Raw genomic sequence first — 7,626 nt, 5'->3', positions numbered from 1 at the left:
ACTGCATAAAAGAGATTTTCGATGTCGGCGTACTAAACTCAGGTGTTCTAGAACTGCAACGATAAAATTATGACGACAACACCTCAGAGCTCAACTCCCCGGGACACTTCCACAAAACCCCTGACAGGAGGCACCAAGACAATGTTCTCGTCATAAAACCATCGGAACGATTCCAAGATACCCGCGTGATCCTAAATTTTTTTAGTGAAATTTGAGAAGAGAAGAGTCAAAACTCTATGTCAGGATGCCTTACCAGAGCGATGAGGAGACTGGGAGTAAAAAGAATTCCTAAACTCTCCGATATATAATTCCTAAATGACTCAAAACATTTTTCTAGACACAACTCGGCCGCTAAAAACGATCAAGCAATGGGGCTCCTAAGGTCGGGGAAGGCTCTGATTACCAACTTGTAACACCCTCGATGCGACTATAGCTCCCACGTGTCGAGGCACGGCTTAGAGACATAATCGAATTGTAGGCATATGTCGCAAGTTAGGCAATCATCACAACATCCCATGTAATATAGATAATAAAAGGGGAGATAACATAGTTGGCTTACACTCGCCACGTCAATCAAGTACATAAATAACATTACATCATTCAAACACTCATGGCCCGACTACGGCGCCAAAACAAAAGATAACCCAACATGCGACACGGTCCCGATCACCCCAACTGGGCACCACTACTGATCATCAGGGAAAGACACGTAGTATCGTCGAGAGTCCTAGTCGAACTCCCACTTGAGCTCAAGCGCGTCACCTGGAGCGGAATCATCAGGCCCTGCATCTGGTTTGGAAGTAATCTGTGAGCTACAGGGACTCAGCAATCTCGCACCCTCGCGATCAAGACTATTTAAGCTTAATAGGCAAGACAAGGTAAATATGTGGAGCTGCAGCAAGCGACTAGCATATATGGTGGCTATCCTGTTCGCAAAAGAGAGCGAGAAGAGGAGGCAAGGCACGAGTGAGAAACTAGAGAGCAACCTGCGCAAGCATTACTCCAACATCGTGTCCACTTCCCGGACTCCGCCGAGAAGAGGCCATCACGGTAACACACTCAGTTGATTCATTTTAATTAAGTTAAGGTTCAAGTTATCTACAACCGGACATTAGCAAATTCCCATCTGCCCATAACCGCGTGCACGACTTTCGAAAGTTCAAATCCCTGCAGGGGAGTCCCAACTTAGGCCATGACAAGCTCTCACGGTCAACAAAGGAATAGACCTCCTCCCGAGACGTTCCGATCAGACTCGGTATCTCGGTTCTTCAAGACACTTCAACAGGTTAAAACAAGACTAGCAACACCGCCCGAATGTGCCGACAGATCCCGATAGGAGCTGCACATATCTCGTTCTCAGGGCACACTCAGATGAGCGCTCCATACAACTAAAACCAAACCTCGAGTTTCCCCGAGGGGCGCTGCACAGGACTCTAGTTCGGACCAACACTCAGAGGAGCACTGGCCCGGGGGGGCTAAAATAAGATGACCCTCGGGCTTCGGAAACCCAAGGGAAAAAGAGGCTAGGTGGAAAATTGTAAAACCAAGGTTGGGCATTGCTGGAAAAGATTTAATCAAGGCGAACTATCAAGGGGTTCCCATTATAACCCAACCGCGCAAGGAACGCAAAAATCCGGGAACATAACACCGATATGACGGAAACTAGGGCGGCAAGAGTGGAACAAAACACTAGGTGAGAGGCCGAGCCTTCCACCCTTTACCAAGTATATAGATGCATTAAGATAACATGGCAATATAATGATATCCCAACAAGTAAAATAATGTTCCAACAAGGAACGGTCTCCAATCTTCACCTGCAACTAGCAACGCTATAAGAGGGGATGAGCAAAGCGGTCACATAGCCAATCAACGGTTTTCTAGGACATGGTGGGTTAGAGGTTTGACATGGCAATTTGGGAGGCTTGAAAGCAAGTGGTAGGCATCGTAGCATAGGCATAGCAAAAGAGCGAGCATCTAGCAAAGCAAAGATAGTAGTGATTTCGAGGGTATGATCATCTTGCCTGCAAAGTTGTCAGAGTTGACTGGATCCTTGAAAGCAAACTCAACGGGCTCCTCGTTAGCGAACTCGTCTCCCGGCTCTACCCAAACAAGACAAACAAGCAACAAGGACACAATCAACCACGTGCAAGGATCAAACAATATGATGCAAGGATGGTATGCTATGCGGGATGCGATGCGGGATGCATATGCAAGATTTGACAAGGGATTCATGAACCTGGCCTCAACTTGGGAATAGAAGTGTGCCACTAGAAATATGAGATTATATCGCTTTAAAACGATATAAAGAACGCCGGAATCAGAGTTACGGTTTGGAAATGGCAAACGATTCAAATATGACCACGTTCTGCGATTTACAGTAAGTAGTCATCTAAATGCAACAAGATGAACATGCTACAGCACCCAAACATGACAACAAAATACATGGCAGGGATGCATTCAAGATGCTTAACAAAAGTCTAGCACTGAGCTACGGCCAATTCATCCATTAACAGGTTCAAACAAGCATGTCAAAAATGCATATGGTAAACAGATCTCAGACTTAGTGAAATTAACACTTGTCTGGAATTTCAGATCAGATAGCACTCTTCGGAGCATGAAAACTATATGCTATAGGACCTCAACATGGCAAAGTAAAGCATGGCATGGAGCTACTCAAAGAGCTTAACAAAAGTCCCTTAGTGACCTTGAGCCAAAAGGGATCAGAAAATACAATTGCAAGCATGTGAACATGGCAAAAACATAATCAGATCACAGACTTGGTGAAAACTGGAGCATGCTTGAGAACATCAACAATATTAAATGAGCTTGTAACTCCAACACCATGTAACACCCCGGATATGACATTCCCAATATGTATTCCAACTCTTGCCGTTTCCGGCCTTAAGTTATTTTATTTTCTCGGGTTCGGGTTTTTGTCTCCGTGTGTTGTTATCGTGGTCATGCATCTCTTATCATGTCATCATGTGCATTGCATTTGCATACGTGTTCATCTCATGCATTCGAGCATTTTCCCCGTTGTCCGTTTTGCATTTCGGCGCTTCGTTCTCCTCCGGTGGTCATTTCTACCTTTCTTTTGTGTGTGGGGATTAAACATTTCCGGATTGGACCGAGACTTGCCAAGCGGCCTTGGTTTACTACCGGTAGACCGCCGGTCAAGTTTCGTATCATTTGGACTTCGTTTGATGCTCCAACGGTTAACCGAGGGACCGAAAAGGCCTCGTGTGTGTTGCAGCCCAACACCCCTCCAAGTTGGCCCAAAACCCACCAAAACCCTCTCCATCATCTAGAGCGTTCGATCACGATCGCGTGGCCGAAAACCGCACCTCATTTGGAATCTCCTAGCTCCCTCTATGCCTATATATAGACCCCGCCTCTAAATTCGCGGATCCCCCCTACCAAACCCTAAAATTTTCGTCTCCTCCGCCGCCGGACGTGTCCACACCCGCCGAACATGCCCGCGCCGCCACGCCCGACCACTCAGGAGCCGCCACGTGGCCGCCGCCTCCTCCCACCGCCGCGGCCCCCCGGGGGCCCCCGCGGCCCGGTCGCCTCCTCCCCGCGCCTCCTGCGCACCGCCGCCCGATGCTGCTGCCTCGCCGCCTTCGCCTCGCCGGCTGGGGCCGCCCCGCCGCCGCGGTTCTCCTCGCCGCCGCCGCTGACACCGCGCAGCCCCGCTCCGCTGACACCGCGCCCACGCCGCCTCGTCCTCCTCGCCGCCGGATCCGGCCGGAGGAGGCCGGATCTACTCCTCCCCTGCTTCCCCGCCGCTCCATCGGGCTCGCCGGAGCCGCGGCGACCTCGCCGGACTCGCCTCGGGCCGCGTGCCACCGAACCCTAGATCTGGAGGTCCAAATTTTCTTCTAAGTCCCTGTTTTTCCAGATTCAAATGCCTTTTTTTCATCATGCTATATCTCCGCATCCGTAGCTCCGTTTTGAGCATATAGCATATCAAAATGTTCGTCTCAGAGAGTACATCATTTCATCTCATTGCATCATTTTCATTTGAGTTCATCTTGATGCCCGAAATGCTGTTAGAAGAGTGCTACTTGAGATATTTGTCAGATCTGCTGCTTCATTTAGATATTTGTCATTTTTGCCATGATCATTGTGTGCATGATATGCCCATGAGCTCTACATATGTTTTGTTAAAGGTTTTGCCATCTTTACAGAGGTGCAACCCATGTATTTTTGTGATGTGTGTGGTGACTAGCACAAGCTTGCAAAGTGAGGCACTTGGTAATGCTGATTTCAGGGACTTAGCATTTCCACTAAGTCTTTGAGCTGTTTATCTCATATGGCCATATGTTCATGTTGTTTCCTAGTGATCCGTTCCTCTTTTGAGGATGATCAGTAAGTATGTTTTGTTAATCTTGTAGTGCTTTATCCATACATGTCTTTGTTTGAAATTATGGAGCACCCTGGCTTGAGTCAATCGAGCTCTACTTTTGTCATTTCGTGAATCTGGGCAGATTGTATACTTGTTAGCGATTTTGCCGGTGATGTTGTAGTTGATCTGTGCATGCTATGCTATTGTTCTTGCCATGTCTAGCTTGCATTTTGTGTATTATTGATGGGTGTATGCTTAGCTTGTCATGACTTGCTCTGTAGTGAGTGCATCGAGCTCGCAAAACATGCCTACTTGATACCTGTTTCAGCATGCTCCAGTTTTCACTAAGTCTGTGATCTGATTATGTTTTTGCCATGTTCAAATGCTTGCAATTATATTTTCTGATCCCTTTTGGCTCAAGGTCACTAAGGGACTTTTGTTAAGCTCTTTGAGTAGCTCCATGCCATGCTTTACTTTGCCATGTTCAGGTCCTGTAGCATATAGTTTTCATGCTCCAAAGAGTGCTATCTGATCTGAAATTCCAGACAAGTGTTAATTTCACTAAGTCTGAGATCTGTTTACCATATGCATTTTTGACATGCTTGTTTGAACCTGTTAATGGATGAATTGGCCGTAGCTTAGTGCTAGACTTTTGGTAAGCATCTTGAATGCATTCCTGCCATGTATTTTGTTGTCATGTTTGGGTGCTGTAGCATATTCGTCTTGTTGCATTTAGATGACTACTTGCTGTAAATTGCAGAACGTGGTCATATTTGAATCGTTTGCCATTTCCAAACCGTAACTCCGATTCCGGCGTTCTTTATATCGTTTTCAAGAGACTTCATCTCATCTTTCCAGTGGCACACTTGGATTCCCAAGTTGAGGCCAGGTTCATGCATCCCTTGTCAAATCTTGCATATGCATCCCGCATCGCATCCCGCATAGCATACCATCCTTGCATCATATTGTTTGATCCTTGCACGTGGTTGATTGTGTCCTTGTTGCTTGTTTGTCTTGTTTGGGTAGAGCCGGGAGACGAGTTCGCTAACGAGGAGCCCGTTGAGTTTGCTTTCGGGGATCCAGTCAACTCTGACAACTTTGCAGGCAAGATGATCATACCCTCGAAATCACTACTATCTTTGCTTTGCTAGATGCTCGCTCTTTTGCTATGCCTATGCTACGATGCCTACCACTTGCTTTCAAGCCTCCCAAATTGCCATGTCAAACCTCTAACCCACCATGTCCTAGCAAACCGTTGATTGGCTATGTTACCGCTTTGCTCAACCCCTCTTATAGCGTTGCTAGTTGCAGGTGAAGATTGGAGACCGTTCCTTGTTGGAACATTATTTTACTTGTTGGGATATCATTATATTGTCATGTTATCTTAATGCATCTATATACTTGGTAAAGGGTGGAAGGCTCGGCCTCTCGCCTAGTGTTTTGTTCCACTCTTGCCGCCCTAGTTTCCGTCATATCGGTGTTATGTTCCCGGATTTTTGCGTTCCTTACGTGGTTGGGTTATAATGGGAACCCCTTGATAGTTCGCCTTGATTAAAGCTTTTCCAGCAATGCCCAACCTTGGTTTTACCATTTGCCACCTAGCCTCTTTTTCCCTTGGGTTTCCAGAGCCCGAGGGTCATCTTATTTTAGCCCCCCCGGGCCAGTGCTCCTCTGAGTGTTGGTCCGAACTAGAGTCCTGTGCAGCGCCCCCTTGGGGAAACTCGAGGTTTGGTTTTAGTTGTATGGAGCGCTCATCTGAGTGTGCCCTGAGAATGAGATATGTGCAGTTCCTATCGGGATTTGTCGGCACATTCGGGCGGTGTTGCTTGTCTTGTTTTAACCTATCGAAGTGTCTTGAAGAACCGAGATACCGAGTCTGATCGGAACGTCTCGGGAGGAGGTCTATTCCTTCGTTGACCATGAGAGCTTGTCATGGGCTAAGTTGGGACTCCCCTGCAGGGATTTGAACTTTCGAAAGCCGTGCCCGCGGTTATGGGCAGATGGGAATTTGTTAATGTTCGGTTGTAGATAACTTGAACCTTAACTTAATTAAAATGAATCAACTGAGTGTGTTACCGTGATGGCCTCTTCTCGGCAGAGTCCGGGAAGTGGACACGGTGTTGGAGTAATGCTTGCGCAGGTTGCTCTCTAGTTTCTCGCTCGTGCCTTGCCTCCTCTTCTCGCTCTCTTTTGCGAACAGGATAGCCACCATATATGCTAGTCGCTTGCTGCAGCCCCACATATTTACCTTGTCTTGCCTATTAAGCTTAAATAGTCTTGATCGCGAGGGTGCGAGATTGTTGAGTCCCTGTGGCTCACAGATTACTTCCAAACCAGATGTAGGGTCTGATGATTCCGCTCCAGGTGACGCGCTCGAGCTCAAGTGGGAGTTCGACGAGGACTCTCAATGATACTACGTGTCTTTCCCTAATGATCAGTAGTGGTGCCCAGTTGGGCTGATCGGGACCGTGTCGCATGTTGAGTTATCTTTTATTTTGGCGCCGTAGTCGGTCCATGAGTGTTTGAATGATGTAATGTTATTTATGTACTTGATTGACGTGGCGAGTGTAAGCCAACTATGTTATCTCCCCTTTTATTATCTATATTACATCTGATGTTGTGATGATTGCCTAACTTGCGACATATGCCTTCAATGGGATTATGTCTCTAAGTCATGCCTCGACACGTGGGAGCTATAGTCGCATCGAGGGTGTTACATGTTTTTACCTTGTTTTAGGGTTTCGAAGAAAAGGAAAGCCAAATGGAATCCAATTGACCTGAAACTTCACGGAACCCATTTTTGGAAGGAAAGAAGCCCAGAAGACTTGAAGCGCACGTAAGGGAAGCTTCAAGGAGGCCACGAGGTAGGGGGAACGCCCACCCCCTGGGCGCACCCTCCACCCTCGTGGGCCCCTCGTGCCCCCCCCCCTGACGTACTTCTTCCACCTATATATCTCCATATACCCTAAAAACATCGGGGAGCACAATAGATCGGGAGTTTCGCCGCCAGAAGCCTCTGTAGCCACCGAAAGCCAATCTAGACCCGTTCCGGCACCCTGCCGGAGGGGGGATACCTCTCCGGTGTACATCTTCATCATCCAGGTGCTCTCCATGACGAGGAGGGAGTAGTTCTCCCTCGGGGCTGAGGGTATGTACCAGGAGCTATGTGTTTGATCTCTCTCTCTCTCTCTCTCTCGTGTTGTTGAGGTGATACGATCTTGATGTATCGTGAGCTTTGCTATTATATTTGGATCCTATGATGTTTCTTCCCCCCCCCC

The sequence above is a fragment of the Triticum dicoccoides genome, chromosome 2A (genome assembly GCF_002162155.2).
Source record: "Triticum dicoccoides isolate Atlit2015 ecotype Zavitan chromosome 2A, WEW_v2.0, whole genome shotgun sequence".
Lineage (NCBI taxonomy): Eukaryota > Viridiplantae > Streptophyta > Magnoliopsida > Poales > Poaceae > Triticum > Triticum dicoccoides.
Note: the sequence above shows the minus strand (reverse complement) of the source record.